Source organism: Echiichthys vipera (genome assembly GCF_963691815.1).
Source record: "Echiichthys vipera genome assembly, chromosome: 22".
NCBI classification, from domain to species: Eukaryota; Metazoa; Chordata; class Actinopteri; order Perciformes; family Trachinidae; genus Echiichthys; species Echiichthys vipera.
Genome location: NC_139847.1, coordinates 1172535 through 1189702, shown reverse-complemented (window position 1 = coordinate 1189702; position 17168 = coordinate 1172535). Strand labels below are relative to the sequence as shown.

Sequence of the window (17168 nt, the reverse complement as noted above, 5' to 3'; positions counted from 1 at the left end):
TTGCATCTATTTTTAGTCATTTTGCATCTATTTGTGGTGTTTTGCATCTATTTTTAGTCATTTTGCATCTTTTTGTGGTGTTTTGCACAATATTTCACACAATGCAAATCAGAAGGACCTCACAGAGTATAGATTGTGTAAATCAAATTGTACAGGAGGCTTCCTGGAGTCAGCAGTTTAGTGTCAGCAGGCGTTTATTAGCAGGAGGACATCGGACGAAACAGACGTGTGCAACACAGCACCCGTGATCAGAGCCAAGACGTTCTGATATCTATTCTAACGACTTCAGCGTTTATGTTTGTTACAAAGGCGTGGTTATGTGTCCGCTTGTGCGTGCACATATGTGTATTTCAGAAGTAGCCGTTCCTTCATCTTCCACCCCCGCGCGCGTCGGGGTATCATCTGTTCTGCATCACTCTTCTTCTTTATCTGTGAAAGAAGCACACACTCTCATCCTCCCTCGTGCTCTGACTCCTTATATGGTGTTGTTTTGCGGAAGGCGCTACTCTAATCTTAACTAGTTGCCAGGTGCGTTTGTGCAAGCTGGCTGTTTCATTGTCTTTGTGACCTTGACTGACTGCCAATGTTCGTGTGCTGGTGTTTTGCAGAGAGCTTCGAGCCTGGCAGAGACACACACACTCTCACACTCTCACACTCTCACACTCTCACACTCTTACATGATTAGACTTATACTGCGTCTTATTATCACACTCTCATTAATCATTACTAACACACACGCTAACACACGATTATGATACTTCACTCAATGATTATTAATTCTTCAAGCTGTGTGTGTGTGTGTGTGCGTGTGTGTGTGTGTGTGTGTGTGTGTGTGTGTGTGTGTGTGTGTGTGTGTGTGTGTGTGTGTGTGTGTGTGTGTGTGTGTGTGTGTGTGTGTGTGTGTGTGTGTGTGTGTGTGTGTGTGTGTGTTCAAGCGTCAGTCTGAGGGGAAAAGCAACAAACAAAGGGGAGGAAACCGGAAATAAAGAAGGTGTGAGAAACAGTGGAGCAACCTAAGAGAGCAAGGCATTATGGGAGATGGAGTTGGTTTGATTGTAGGAAAACCCCGAAGAAGAAGAAGAAACTGCGGAAGTTCCCACGGGGCCCTGAACGCAACACGGTGACGTCCTCAGTGTGGACGGGTCTAAACGCCACAAGGCGAGCAGCGCCCAGAGGGCGTTCAGCAGTCCGAGAGGAGAGCTGCAGGATCTGGGAGACCAGGACCGGGACAGGGAGCAGGATCGGGACCGGGAGCAGGATCAGGAGCAGGACCGGGATCAGGAGCAGGACCGGGATCAGGACCGTGAGCAGGAGCAGGAGCAGGACCGGGATCGGGAGAAGGAGCGGGATCAGGAGAAGGAGCGGGAGCAGGATCAGGAGCAGGAGCGGGATGGAGCAGCAGGACCCGGAGCCCGGCGGATCAGCAGCAGCAGGCTCGTCCTCTCAGGTCGGTGTTCAGGACTCGAACCAAACATGACTCAGCACTTTCTTTCTTCTTCTTGGGTTTTTCCCCTCGCGGTTTTTAGTCATTTTGCTTCTTTTTGTGCTGGTTTTGCATCGTGTAATCTCGCGAGAGCGCACAGAGCGGACCTCCTCACGTGTCTGAAGTCGGGTCCCCTCATTGGCTGAACTGGATTAGATGCATATTTGAGTTTTTATGCAAATGAACAGAATGAAATAAAAATCTTTGCTGCTTAATTTAAAACTATGAACGAAAATAAAACAACACAAAAACATAATTAATGCAAACGTGAAGTCTGAGTGACTCACGTGACTGCAGCTGGAGTCAGTCCATAAGTAACCCTTAGGTTCGAGCCCCTGTGTGGACCATGGTGTGGACTGGTGGCTGCCGAGGTGCTTTTAAGCAAAGCACCGAACCCCCAACTGCTTGGCGTGCAGCCAGCTGTAGATTGAAGCAGACAGCTGACTGTGTGTGTGTGTGTGTGTGTGTGTGTGTGTGTGTGTGCGCGTGTGTGCGTGTGTGCGTGCGTGCGTGCGTGCGTGCGTGCGTGCGTGCGTGTTTTGTAAAAGAGCAAAGAAAATAAAGGCGCCTTAGTAAAGTTTAAAACAGTGAACTTAACTTTTCACAGATTTACGGCAAAATGTTTGATGTATCGTTCAAACTGAAGGTCAAATCTAAATATTACACCGCAGCTGAGGGTCAAACATTTATGAGTAACACATGAAACATCCATCTCATCTCATCTCATCTCATCTTCAGCCTCTTATCCTGGATCAGGTCTCAGGGGCAGCAGCTCCAGCAGGGGACCCCAAACTTCCCTTTCCCGGGCCACATTAACCAGCTCTAACTGGGGGATCCTGAGGCGTTCCCAGGCCAGTGTGGAGATCTAATCTCTCCACCTGGTCCTTGGTCTTCCCCGAGGCCTCCTCCCAGCTGGACGTGCCTGGAACACCTCCCTAGGGAGGCGCCCAGGGTTCATCCTTACCAGATGATCCTGAACCACCTCAACTGGCTCCTTTCAACACAAAGGAGCAGCGGCTCTACTCCGAGTTCCTCACGGATGCTGAACTTCTCCCCCTCTCTCTAAGGGAGACTCCAGACCCCCTCCTGAGGAAACACATTTCACACGCTTGGACCTGGACCTGGTTCTTTGGGTCCTGACCTGGACCTGGTTCTTTGGGTCCTGACACATGGAATATTATTTAATCCAAATATGATCCATACAGCTGGTTGGGAGAAGGGCAGTGTTTAGAGTTCAGACATCCGCAACTGTCTTCACCGGGGCTCTGCACACGGCCCTGAGGTCCCTGAGGTCCAGTGGGAGGACCTGGTTCACCATTAGGGTGACAGATCCAACGTTTTTGCCCGGCCGTTTCTATAAACAGTCACTGTCATCACACAGCTGTTAAAATCATGTGTTGATGGGAACTGGACTATCACAAAAACCCGAGCGGGGGAGGAGGAGAAGGAGGAGCCATCTTTAAATGTTGTGTTTATAAACCGCTACGGACAAATGCTCCTCATGGTCCCTTTACGAAATGTCAAGGGGGTTCTGTGGTGATGGGTTCAATGTCTCCAGAGGCCAGTGCCCCCCCCCAGGCCCCTCTGTGGTCACAGGTGCTGATGCATTAGTCAAACTGGAACACTTGTGGTTTATGTTCCACAGACATGATCAAAATATTAGTCATGGTTGTAGATAGTTGCTTCATCATGTCATCTCACTAACTCTCTCTCCCTCTGTGTGTTGCTATAGAAACAGAGAAGAGGAAAGAGACCCAGGTGTCAGCACTGTGACAAGTCCTTTACAGCACAGAGTCATTTGAAGATTCATATGAGAGTTCACACAGGAGAGAAACCATACAGCTGTGACCAATGTGGTGCAGCTTTCACTACAAAAGGTTACCTAAAAGTACATCAACGCATTCACACTGGAGAGAAACCATACAGCTGTGATCAATGTGGTGCAGATTTCACAACAGCAAACACTCTAAAGGGCCATAAACGCGTTCACACTGGAGAGAAACCATATAGCTGTGACCAATGTGGAGCAGCTTTTACTGAATCCGGTTCCCTAAAAAGCCATCAACGCATTCACACTGGAGAGAAACCATACAGCTGTGACCAATGTGGTGCAGGTTTCAGGAGAGCAGATGAACTGAAGGTCCATCAACGAATTCACACTGGAGAGAAACCATACAGCTGCGACCAATGTGGTGCAGGTTTCAAGGCAGCAAATCACCTAAAGGTCCATCAACGCATTCACACTGGAGAGAAACCATACAGCTGCGACCAATGTGGTGCAGCTTTCACTGAATCAGGTTCCCTAAAAATCCATCAACGCATTCACACTGGAGAGAAACCATACAGCTGTGGTCAATGTGTTGCAGCTTTCACGAATTTAGGTGCCCTAAAGAGTCACCAACGCGTACACACAGGAGAGAAACCATATTGGTGTGAAGAATGTGGGAAAATCTTTGCTCAGAGTGGTTCCCTTAAATCCCACCAGCGTGTCCACACAGGAGAGAAACCATATTGGTGTGAAGTATGTGGGAAAATCTTTGCTCAGAGTAGCCACCTTAAATCCCACCAGCGTGTTCACACTGGAGAGAAACCATATTGGTGTGAAGAATGTGGGAAAACCTTTGCTTGCAGTAGTTCCCTTAAATCCCACCAACGTGTTCACGCTGCGTCCCTGTGAACATTTTTCAGAGCCCAGCTAGCTGTTTCCTCCTCTCCATCCCACCCAGACCGAGGACCAGAACCATTTGACAAAAGAATCTGAACTCAAAATACACTTACGAGCTTTTTCTGAAGCTTTCATCCGGTTTCTGTAAATGCTAACTTGGACCACCAGAAACTTCCCAGTAAGACTCCCTTATGTGGCTCAACAGCAGTTTTAAATCCTCAGATGCTTCGTTGTGTCGATGCTTAGTTGTTTCTTTGAATCTGTTTTTTCTGGATCTTTGAATACGGTTCATTTGATTTGACTTTGTTAAGCTTCTGGATTTGTGCCTGAACACCACATATTTCCAGTTTAACGGCACTTTTTACAGACAGAAACACGGCTGTGCCCCGGATTCACCAGTATCCGCTATTGTGGCAAATCTATACATGGAGGAGGTCGAGGACAAGGGTTTGAACCCCGAGCCGTTGGTTCAGATATGTGGACGACACATGGGTTAAGATCAAACCCAAAGAGGTGCAAACTTTTACCAAACATATGAACTCTGTGGACAGAAACATCAAGTTCACCAGAGAAGAAGTCAAGGACAACAGTTTGCCCTTCTTAGACTGTGACGTCCATATGGAGAATGACAGGAGCCTCCACATTGGGGTATACGGAAAACCCACTCACACAGATCAATATCTACTGTTTGACTCTCACCACCCTTTGGAACACAAACTTGGCGTTATCAGAACACTGCAGCATAGAGCTGATAACGTACCCACCAGCTCACAGGCCCATGGGCAAGAACGCAAGCACCTGAGAGGCGCCCTCACAACCTGTGGCCCCCCCAGCTGGACCTTTGTGAACACGGCAGCTGCCTCAAGAAAGAAAACCAAACCAAAGAAAACAAGAGAAACAACATAGTCATCCCTTAAGTGGCTGGGGTCTCAGAGAAACTCAGGAGGGTCTTCAACAAACACTGCATCCCTGTGTGTTTCAAACCCGGCAACACACTCAGACAGAGACCGGTACATCCAAAGGACAGAACACCACACACCCACAAAAGCAACCTGGTTTATGCTGTTAATGCAACGAGGAACGCAAAGATCTTTACAATGGAGAAACAAAACAACCAGAGCATGAACTAACCCCAACACAGGAGAGCTAACTCCTCAGGTCTGGACTCTGCTGCCCACTCACATCTCAGGGAGAAAGCCCACTCCTCTGATGACAACAGTGTCCACATCCTGGACAGAGAGGACAGATGGTTTGAAAGAGGAGGAAAAGAAGCATCTATGCAAAAGTAGAGAAACCATCGTTAAACAGAGGAGGAGGTCTGAGACTCCACTTATCTCCAATTTACAATGCTGCCCTTTCATCCCTTCATTCAACAATCCAACCTCAAAGAACAACTGTTCACAAACGTCCTCCTGTGACTCCAACGACTGTCGTTAAGACTCAATAGAGCACTAACCAAGTCCAGACCTACTTCCACCAACCACTGGACCAGGACCAGGCTGGGACTAAACCAGCACTAACCAAGTCCAGACCTACTTCCACCAACCACTGGACCAGGACCAGGCTGGAACTGAACCAGCACCAGCCAAGTCCAAACCTACTTCCCACCAACGACTGTCACTCTAAAGACGGTCGTTGGCACTCGGAGCACAAAGGGATCTCCACACCAGTTAGTTGGACCAGTCCCAGCCTGGTCCTGGTCCTGGTCCTGGTCCAGTCCCAGTCTGGTCAGATGTGCACATAAACTGATGAAGCCTCTTGGATCAGAGGTGAAACGTCGTCCTAGACAAATAAACAAGTCCAGTTGCTTTTGACTGATGCTTTCGGGATAACGATGACCTGGACACATGGGAACATTCACAGGCGTGCAGAAAGAAAGTGTCACCATGTGACAGAGACAGACTCTTGTTTGAGGTGTTTTAAAAACTCACTTCAGCTGAGTTGGGGTTCAGTTTTATCCCCCAGTGACATTCACAGTTCATAAGTTCATAAGTTCAATCAGTTCGCTGATGACACCGTTTTCTATATTAGCAGAGTAGCACCATTAAAACTGTGTTCCTTTAAATCTGTGTGATCTAACTCAGCTTCAACTCAGTCCAGTTTGGGTCTTTTCCATCCCTGACCCAGGTGTGGCTCCACTAAGAGAGCTGAAGTGACCCTCTTATTTTCACACTGACCCTTACAGAGTCTCTCTCTCTCTCTGTGTAAGCTGATAAAGTCTGTACTGAGTTCAGTTCAGGTGAGGGACATCGCCTCTGGCCCAGAAACTGTTTAATGAACATTTGAATTTCTCACTTTACATGTAAGGAGACATTCAGAGTTCGGAGCGAGTTCATATTGATCAGAACCACCAAAGGATGTTTGATGTGACAACACTGGATATTTAAAGTTTAAATGTGGAGATGTCAAATATTTGGAATAAATGTTTAGTTGTTTTTTCTCCATAATGTTGTATTTGATCACAAGGAGAGACTGTTGCTTCCTAACATAAAATCACAAACCTTGTATGAGACAGAAGTGAACAAACACAACGATGCACGCAGAATGGTTACGCAACGCCACTCTTTTCGCAATTTTTGGCACTTCTGCAATGGTTCAAACTAGAATTGACTGGTTGGGGCTTGTTTTTTCCTGATCTTCATCCCTCCCCTGTTTTTGCCGTGTGAGTGTTGAATAATATTTGACATCTCCACCCTTCAACTTTAAATATCCAGTGTTGTCACATCAAACAACCTTTGGTGGTTCTGATCAATATGAACTCGCTCCAAGCTCTGAATGTCTCCTTACATGTAAAGTGAGGAATTAAAATGTTCATTAAACAGTTTCTGGGCCAGAGGCGATGTCCCTCACCTGAACTGAACTCAGTACAGACTTCATCACCTTACACACAGAGAGAGAGAGACTCTGTAAGGGTCAGTGTGAAAATATAAGAGGGTCACTTCAGCTCTCTTAGTGGAGCCACACCTGGGTCAGGGATGGAAAAGACCCAAACTGGACTGAGTTGAAGCTGAGTTAGATCTCACAGATTCAAAGGAACACAGTTTTAATGGTGCTACTCTGCTCATATAGAAAACGGTGTCATCAGCGTACAGATTGAGCTAATCAACTGTGAATGTCACTGGGGGCTCAAACTGAACCCCAACTCAGCTGAAGTGAGTTTCTGCTGAGTTTTTTTAAACACCTCAAACAAGAGTCTGTCTCTGAGTCACATGGTGATACTTTCTTTCAGTGTTTGTTCTTTTAATGAATGATATCAAAATGAGCCAGTTGGTGACATTGGCAGAACATTTACAGTACATATCCACAGGGCATGAGTGATGAGTTAAAAGACAGAGGAAGAGCCACCTGACAATCAGACGGAGGAGCAACGAGGAACCAGAACACGTCTGTGGTGAGCTGCTTTTTCTCTCTCTATGTTTTATAATATCAGAACAGTTGATGTAAGGACATTTGGGACCTGAACACAAGACGTTATATTTGATAGTCTTGAAATTGACAGATTGCTGCTGTAGAGATCTGATTATGGATGTGATCAAACTGCTGTTGTCCACATGTTCTATGAGGTTAATGTCTGAAAGCAGCCGTGTTTATACTTTAAAGTGTATTTCCCTAAATATCAAACTAGTCTTTTAACAGGGACAGTGTTTCCAGGAGACTGAGATATGCACAACTGTGTGTCGTCTGTATGTGCCTTATTGACTGTACCTACAGAATGAACAAAAGGGGTCCAAGACCTGAACCCTGGGGGTCTCCACTCACTATATCAGCCTTTCTGATAAAATTACAGAAGACACAAATAAATAATGGTCGTTTGGTTAAGATACAAACAAGCAAATGTTTACTGCACATGGAGAGGAATAAACATATTTACCAAAATATGATGTATTGATTATGTTTGATTGATCATCTAAAGCCTATTGAGTGTTGCCTGCTTTCATTCACACTTTAAACGTTCACATTTCCAGGTCTTATTCCAGTTGTGGAGCTCTGAGAGTTATTGAGTCCTGAGTCATGGGTCCAACTGTGGTGACTGCTGTCCTGCTGTTGGTCTGTCTCCAGGTCACTGTGACAGAAGGTCTAAGTCGGTACCATTCATCACCAGCACGTAATTGTATGTATCTGACGCTTTTGTCCAATCGCTGTGTTAAATACTTCAGGACTCCAAAAACTTGGACTGATGCAGAGGTGACAGCTGGAATATGGTCAGGTCATATTCCAGCTGTGGAGCTCTGAGCGTTAGTGAGGCCTGAGTCATGCGTCCATCTGTGATGACTACAGCACTATGGTCACTTTATTTTATATTTATTCAATATTCATCTGTTACACAGAGCTAGCATATACTTAGACTGCTGTTTTCCTGCCATGCACCACTATCACTTTATTATTTAGCTTATAGTTATACATTATATTTATACTCTATTACTGCACTATAGTTCTGTTTACGTCTGCTCATCACACACATGTATCATGTCTGACCTCATCTGAATCCGATCATTGTCCACTTATATCTTTTCTGCACTACAGTTCTGTTTATACCCGTTTTAACAGTCTACTGCATGTTTACATTGTTTACGTCTGCTGACATCTGATACACACATGTCTTTCTACATCTCACGCCGACGATGTTCTCCGTATCTAACCTGTACTAACACACTAACATCCTGACACTTATTCTTCTTCTACACTTTATTCTTGTTGATAGTTATTGGTTGATGGTTAAAATGTTTTTGTATAGTTGCACTGTCGTTATTTGCTGCACTGTGTGCCCTGAATTGCCCCCCGGGGACAAATAAAGTTTTTTGAATTGAATTGAATTGAACTGCTGATGTTGGTCTGTGCCCAGGACACTGTGACCCAGTTAGTGCATAAGTAACTTACTATCACGACACATTATTGAACCAAAATTACAGAGATTTGGTAATTTGAGCAATTTTGGTCTGTGTCCAGGACACTGATACATTTGTATTTCCACGTAAGTACAATGGGTTCAGCAACAATGTATTGAATAAGCTAAAAAACCCAAAAACCTGGTTATTAAAGCACTCTTGTTCCTACAGCTGGTGCAGAACTGTTATTATGTAGGCAATATCCAGACAGACCATGTGGTGACGGATGGAGCCGCCTTGATGACGATCGCTGTGTTAAATACTTCAAGACTCCAAAAACCTTCAGTGAAGCAGAGGTGATGCAAACACACACAGGGATCAGAGAGAATGATAATTAATCTCTCCTCATCTTGCTCACGTTTCTGTTGATTTCAGGAACACTGCCGCACTTTGAATGCTGGTCTGGTGACAATGCACAAAAGGGAGGACATGTATAACCTGATTTGTTTGAACTGGCGTGCAACAAGAGAACTCCAAACTGCCTGGATCGGAGTCGTAAGATCAGGGGTGAGCAGTGAATGTGTGATTGTGATCAGAGAGCAGACAGATTGGCTGTTAGTGAACTCAGTGATGGATGAATGGGAGGAAAGAGCCTGATGTCTGATACATAGAGGAGTGTGTGTGTCACATGTCATCACTGATCCTTTCCAGGGCAAGTTCACATACACTGATGGATCTGAACTGGACTACCGTGTTTGGGCATGGGGTGAGCCAAACAACGCTGCCGGACAAGAGGACTGTGTCGAAATGATTATCAGTTTTGGTAAGGAAAAATAGAGTCGACAGAAAGGTCGTTTTTAGACTGAGAATTAAGGACGTATGTACACGTAGGGTTTCTTTGTTCCCTATGAGGAGAGAGCGACCGGCCGCCTCGAGAAAAGACACAGGATCTGAAAATTCAACACGTATAAACAGCTCAAGGGACAAAAAAGTGTATTAGACCACAAAACACGACCATAGTACACATGCCGGGCCATTACAGCAGGTGGCGCTGTAACTCTACCACAGAAATACACTTAAACACAAACAGAATGGAAGTTTTTAGCATCATCATCGTTTATCATGAACCTCCTCCTGAACAGGTGACCTTCATCAATGTGAAACGAGCACTTTGAGATAGATAGATAGATAGATAGATTGATAGATATACTTTATTGATCCCAAGTTGGGAAACTACAGGGCAGCTGTACTCGATATTCAGTACATTTATAAACCACTGAATGGGATGTTTTCTGTTTTTTTTTCCCAGAATGGGTAAGGTGGCGTGACATACGCTGCTCAGTGAAGAATAACGTTGTGTGCGCCAAGAAGATGTGATCATCAGCAGCTGATTTCACATCTCCAGTCAGTGTGGACATGGACAGCTGATCAGCTGTGCTGCAGTTGGACCAGTCTGTTTCATGATAACCACTGCAAACACAAGCTTTTAGATTTACTGCAATAAACGCTTCAGCATTCATGTTCCAGCCTCTTCTTTTATTTCTGTTCATGTTTAGAAATATGAGGAAAAATAACTGTTCTGCAACAAATTTAATGGTGACAACATTCTGTGTCTCCTACTTTTTCACTTTATATCCAGTAACTTACACTAAAGATAAATAGACAACTTAGAACGTTTATTCCCAATATTGGACATCTCCACCCTTCAACTTTAAATATCCAGTGTTGTCACATCAAACCACCTTTGGTGGTTCTGATCAATATCTCCTTACATGTAAAGTGAGGAATTCAAATGTTCATTAAACAGTTTCAGGGCCAGAGGCGATGTCCCTCACCTGAACTGAGCTCAAATATAATGCTAATATAGAAAACGGTGTCATCAGCGTACAGATTGAACTTATGAACTGTGAATGTCACTGAAGGGTAAAACTGAACCCCAACTCAGCTGAAGTGAGTTTTTAAAACACCTCAAACAAGAGTCTGTCTCTGTGACATGGTGATACTTTCTTTCTGTGTTTGTTCTTTTAATGAATGATATCAAAATGAGCCAGTTGGTGACATTGGCAGAACATTTACAATACATATCCACAGGGCATCTGATGAGTTTAAAGACAGAGGAAGAGCCACCTGACAATCAGACAGAGGAGCAATGAGGAACCACAACACGTCTGTGGTGAGCTGCTTTTACTCTCTCTATGTTTTATAATATCAGAACAGTTGATGTAAGGACATTTGGGACCTGAACACAAGACGTTATATTTGATAGTTTTGAAATTGACAGATTGCTGCTGTAGAGATCTGATTATGGATGTGATCAAACTGCTGTTGTCAACATGTTCTATGAGGTTTATGTCTGAAAGCAGCCGTGTTTATACTTTAAAAAGTGAATTTTCTAAATATCAAACTAGTCTTTTTACAGAGACAGTGTTTCCAGGAGACAGAGACATGTACAACTAAGTATCATCAATTTACAGTAACAGCGTTTGATGTAATTATAACTGAATGATGTGTCCTAATGACAGTATCTACAGACTGAACATTAGGGTTCCAAGACTTGAACCCTGGGGGTCTCCACTTACTAAATCAGCCTTTCTAGAGATTAAATTACAGAAGACACAAAGAAAAGATGGTTCTGCTGTTACAATGCAATTAAATTAGTACTGAAAAACATTTCATAACTCTTTGAATGTGGCTGACTCTTTGAATGTGGCTGATGCTATTAGTGATGAATAATATTATCAATAGCAGCTAATTAAAATGGTGCATCTTGTTTCTTTAACCTGTACAAAGACTGAAGTGTAAAAACATGTTGTGGTTTCTTGCTTCACAACTAACTAGTTTGTTGAATAAGTGTATTTCCCCCTCATGTTAGTCTCACCTTAAGCCTGCTGAGTGTTGAATTTTTCCATTTTTTCTGACATTCACACTTTAAACGTTCACATTTCCAGGTCTTATTCCAGTTGTGGAGCTCTGAGAGTTATTGAGTCCTGAGTCATGGGTCCAGCTGTGGTGACTGCTGTCCTGCTGTTGGTCTGTATCCAGGTCACTGTGACAGAAGATTTACGTAAGTACCATTCATCACCAACACGTTATTGTATGTAGCTGACGCTTTTGTCCAAAGCGACTTCCATTAGGTGCATTCAACCATGAAGGTAGAAACCCAGGAAATCTAGAATTAGGTCAGCTCTCTAGCTTCAAATAAGCCAAACTACAGAGTTCCACATATACAGTAAGTGCAGGATGTAAAAAAAATGATTTAAGCCAATCAGCTTCTTAGCCAAGGTGCATTCAAAATAAATGCATTGTTAGCCTGTGGTGGAAGATGTGTAGCGGTCATTAAAGTACTTTTGTTCCCACAGCTGATTATGATCTGCCCAGATGTAAACATTATCCAGATATACCATGTGGTGACGGATGGAGCCGCATTGATGACAATCGCTGTGTTAAATACTTCGAGACTCCAAAAACTTGGACTGATGCAGAGGTGATGGAAACACAGAGAATGTTTTTTATATGACAAAATAAAACTCATCTTGTGCAGACAGTGAAGTCCAACACTTGCTCACGTTTCTGTTGATTTCAGGAACACTGCCGCACTCTGAATGGTGGTCTGGTGACAATGCACAGTAGGGATGACCTGTATAACCTGGTTTGTTTGAACTGGCGTGAAAAAAGAGGAATTCAAATTGTCTGGATCGGAGTCGTAAGATCAGGGGTGAGCAGTGAATGTGTGATTGTGATCAGAGAGCAGACAGATTGGCTGTTAGTGAACTTAGTGATGGATGAATGGGAGGAAAGAGCCTGATGTCTGATACATAGAGGAGTGTGTGTCACATGTCATCACTGACCCTTTCCAGAGCAAGTTCACATACACTGATGGATCTGAACTGGACTACCGTAGATGGGCATTGGGTCAGCCTGACAACGCTGCTGGACAAGAGGACTGTGTCGTAATGATTTTCAATTTTGGTAAGGAAAAATAGAGTCGACAGAAAGGTCGTTTTTAGACTGAGGATTAAGGACGTGTGTACACGTAGGGTTTCTTTGTTCCCTATGAGGAGAGAGCGACCGGCCGCCTCGAGAAAAGACACAGGATCTGGAAATTCAACACGCATAACCAGCTCAAGGGACAAAAAAGTGTATTAGACCATAAAACTCGGCCATGATGGATTTTTACTAACCTGCATCATGTGAAAAACCATAACTGAAAAATTGACTCACTGCCAAAAGATGTATGGGACTCAGAAACACGTTTCTACTATAAATTAGCAAGATTGATCAAAAACATACGACAGCCATCAATCAAAAAACTAAGGGTACGTCCCCACGATCGAAACACATCTTTTTCCCGATCACACAGAAATATCTGTGTCCACACGAAACCGTTGAAACTAGCGCTGTAGTACACATGCCGGGCCATTACAGCAGGTGGCGCTGTAACTCTGCCACAGAAATACACCTGTAAACAGAAATACACACACACACACACAGATTGGAACTTGCAGCCTGTTTAGCATCATCATCGTTTATCATGAACCTGTACCTCCTCCTGAACAAGTGACCTTCATCAATGTGAAACGAGCACTTTAAGAAAGATAGATAGAACATTTATATAGCAGCCATGACAAAATGTCTGAGAGCCATATTGAAGCAGTCCCGGCCCTCTCAGTATTTCACGTTCATAAGATAAAAATGTTCGTCCATTATCAGGAAATGTGAAGAAACAAGATGATTCTGTTTGAATTCAGACATTTGTGTTTAATGAACCACTGAATGGGATGTTTTCTGTTTTTTTTCCAAGGCTGGGTATGGTGGCATGACATACGCTGCTCAAAGCAGAATTTCTTTGTGTGCGCCAAGAAGATGTGATCATCAGCAGCTGATTTCACATCTCCAGTCAGTGTGGACATGGACAGCTGATCAGCTGTGCTGCAGTTGGACCAGTCTGTTTCATGATAACCACTGCAAACACAAGCTTTTAGATTTACTGCAATAAACGCTTCAGCATTCGTGTTCCAGCCTCTTCTTTTATTTCTGTTCATGTTTAGAAATATGAGAGGAGAAATCTATGTGGCTTTAATGTGGCTCGTTACACTGCAACATATTATTCACCTGTGGCAATAAACAGAGTTCACCTGACCACACCTGAGGCAGTCTGGCTTGGAAAGGACACGCCCCCCTCAGGTGTTTCCACTCACTTAATTAGAGGCTTTATGTGCTGCCTTCCTCCTTTGGTTTGTCTTGTTGCCTTGAACCATGTGAACGACCTGTAAGCAATTATCATTATTTTATCTGTTGATTCACATTGTTATTGCACACTTCTGTGTTTGCATGTTTGCTATTATGACAGCAAGGACATCATGAGTGAGCATGCACGACAGGAGTGAAGTAACCTACAGGCCTAGGCATGAAAATGATAGTCTTCTTCCTCTGATGGCATCATTTTAATGTGTAAAGACATATTTTATCACATATTAGATAAATATAAGTATCACTGAAGTAAACAAATAACTAAATGTGCAACTATTTGTAAATTTAATGAAGCAACAGTCTCTCCATGTGATCAAACATTTATTAAGGCGAAAGAACAATTTATCTCCACAGTTCAACTTTAAATATTCAGTGTTGTCACATCAAACAACCTTTGGTGGTTCTGATCAATATGAACTCGCTCTGAACTCTGAATGTCTCCTTACATGTAAAGTGAGGAATTCAAATGTTCATTAAACAGTTTCCAGGCCAGAGGTGACGTCCCTCACCTGAACTGAACTCTAATATAATGCTAATATAGAAAACAGTGTCATCAGCGTACAGATTGAACTTATGAACTTTGAATGTCACTGGAGGATAAAACTGAACCCCAACTCAGCTGAAGTGAGTTTTTAAAACACCTCAAACAAGAGTCTGTCTCTGTGACATGGTGACACTTTCTTTCTGTGTTTGTTCTTTTAATGAATTATATCAAAATGAGCCGGTTGGTGACATTGGCAGAACATCAGCATGTCCACAGGGCATGAGTGATGAGTTTAACAGGGAGAGGAAGAGCCACCTGACACTCAGACAGAAATCTTGATCAACTTAGCGTACGCAGAGTTTACAATGCTACACGCCTTAGCAGTCGGCTGAGGCATTGCAAGGCACTCCATACAAGTTAATAAGCAAATGCACTGAAGTTCAATTAAATACTTTCCTCCCAAAAAAAAGCCGTTTTGGATGGTTCAGCGCTCCACCCCGAGCTACTGTTAGCCATGTCTGGCTTTTAGCAAATGGCCGAGAATTTTCTGTTAATTGGTGATCCACAAAACAACTCTCAGTGGCTTATTTGATGTAAATGCAGATCATGGGATGCAAAATGCCCTAATGACACTTTAAGGGTAAAAGACAACTGATAACATTTATCGCAATATCTCCACAGTTCAACTTTAAATATTCAGTGTTGTCACATCAAACAACCTTTGGTGGTTCTGATCAATATGAACTCTCTCTGAACTCTGAATGTCTCCTTACATGTAAAGTGAGGAACTCAAATGTTCATTAAACAGTTTCTGGGCCAGAGGCGATGTCCCTCACCTGAACTGAACTCAAATATAATGCTAATATAGAAAACGGTGTCATCAGCGAACAGATTGAACTTATGAACTTTGAATGTCACTGGAGGATAAAACTGAACCCCAACTCAGCTGAAGTGAGTTTTTAAAACACCTCAAACAAGAGTCTGTCTCTGAGTCACATGGTGATACTTTCTTTCTGTTTGTTCTTTTAATGAATGATATCAAAATGAGCCAGTTGGTGACATTGGCAGAACATTTACAGTACATATCCACAGGGCATGAGTGATGAGTTTAAAGACAGAGGAAGAGCCACCTGACAATCAGACAGAGGAGCAACGAGAAACCAGAACACGTCTGTGGTGAGCTGCTTTTTCTCTCTCTATGTTTTATATCAGAACAGTTGATGTAAGGACATTTGGGACCCGAACACAAGACGTTATATTTGATAGTTAGTCTTGACATCGACAGAAAGCTGCTGTGTGTTGGTGTGATGAGATGAAACTTTCTTTCCTTTTGAGGTTTATGTACTAAACATTAATTAATGTGTATTTCCCTAAATGTCATACTAGTCTTTTAACAAGGACGATGTTTCCAGGAGACAGAAATGTACAACTGTGTGTCGTCGACATATTCACAGTAACATGGTGTTTGATGTGTCTCAGTAAGAGGAGCTCTGAGAGTTAGTGAGGCCTGAGTCATGCGTCCAGCTGTGATAACTGCTGTCCTGCTTTTGGTCTGTGTCCAAGACACTCTGACCCAGGGTGGGCGTAAGTAACCAACTATCACAACACATGATTGAACCAAAACCACAGAAACTCATTTAAGCAATTTGGGTCCCACAGGAGGTATACCTAGGGACTTTTGTCAACCCAGACCATGTGGTGATGGATGGAGCCGCATTGATGAAAATCGCTGTGCTAAATTGATCTGGAGTCAAAAAACTTTCAGTGATGCACAGGTGATGGAAACACACACACACACACACACACACACACACACACACACACACACACACACACACACACACACACACACACACACACACACACACACACACACACACACACACACACACACACACACACACACACACACACACACACACACACACAGCAGAAAACTATCTTCATCTATGATACTGTATGTGATGATAAAGTGCTGGTGAATAATGACATTGCTCACATTTCTCTTGATTTCAGGAACACTGCCGCACTTTAAACAGTGACCTGGTTTCAGTTCACAGTCAAACAGAGATGATGAAAGTACTTTGTTTGTCCTGGGATACCAGCTTTTATGAACAAACGATCTGGATTGGAGCCCAAAGATCAGGGGTGAGCAGTGAATGTGTGATTGTGATCAGAGAGCAGACAGATTGGCTGTTAGTGAACTCAGTGATGGATGAACGGGAGGAAAGAGCCTGATGTCTGATACATGGAGTGTGTCACATGTCATCACTGATCCTCACCTTTGTGTTTTTCAGGGAGAGTTCAGAAACACTGATGGATCTGAATTTGACTACAACTTTTGGTATCCTGGTCAACCAGACAACAGCGATGGACGAGAGGACTGCATCGAGTCAAACTTTACAGGTGAGGCAGAATGAAGGAGTAAAGGTTGTAGATTTAAGAATGGGAATGAAGTTT

The 17168-nt window shown here is 43.5% G+C and overlaps 2 long non-coding RNA genes across 2 annotated transcripts; both read left to right on the top strand.

Annotated features, from left to right (window-relative positions):
* The first annotated feature begins 7492 nt into the window (after positions 1 to 7492).
* Positions 7493 to 17114, top strand: LOC310964448. Its single transcript, XR_014593737.1, has 5 exons — positions 7493 to 7539; positions 16188 to 16292; positions 16368 to 16483; positions 16725 to 16856; positions 17006 to 17114. It is a non-coding gene; the product is annotated as an uncharacterized lncRNA (long non-coding RNA).
* On the top strand, positions 12334 to 13937 carry LOC310964452. Its single transcript, XR_014593740.1, has 4 exons — positions 12334 to 12458; positions 12558 to 12689; positions 12832 to 12943; positions 13776 to 13937. It is a non-coding gene; the product is annotated as an uncharacterized lncRNA (long non-coding RNA).
* Positions 17115 to 17168: the final 54 nt, after the last annotated feature.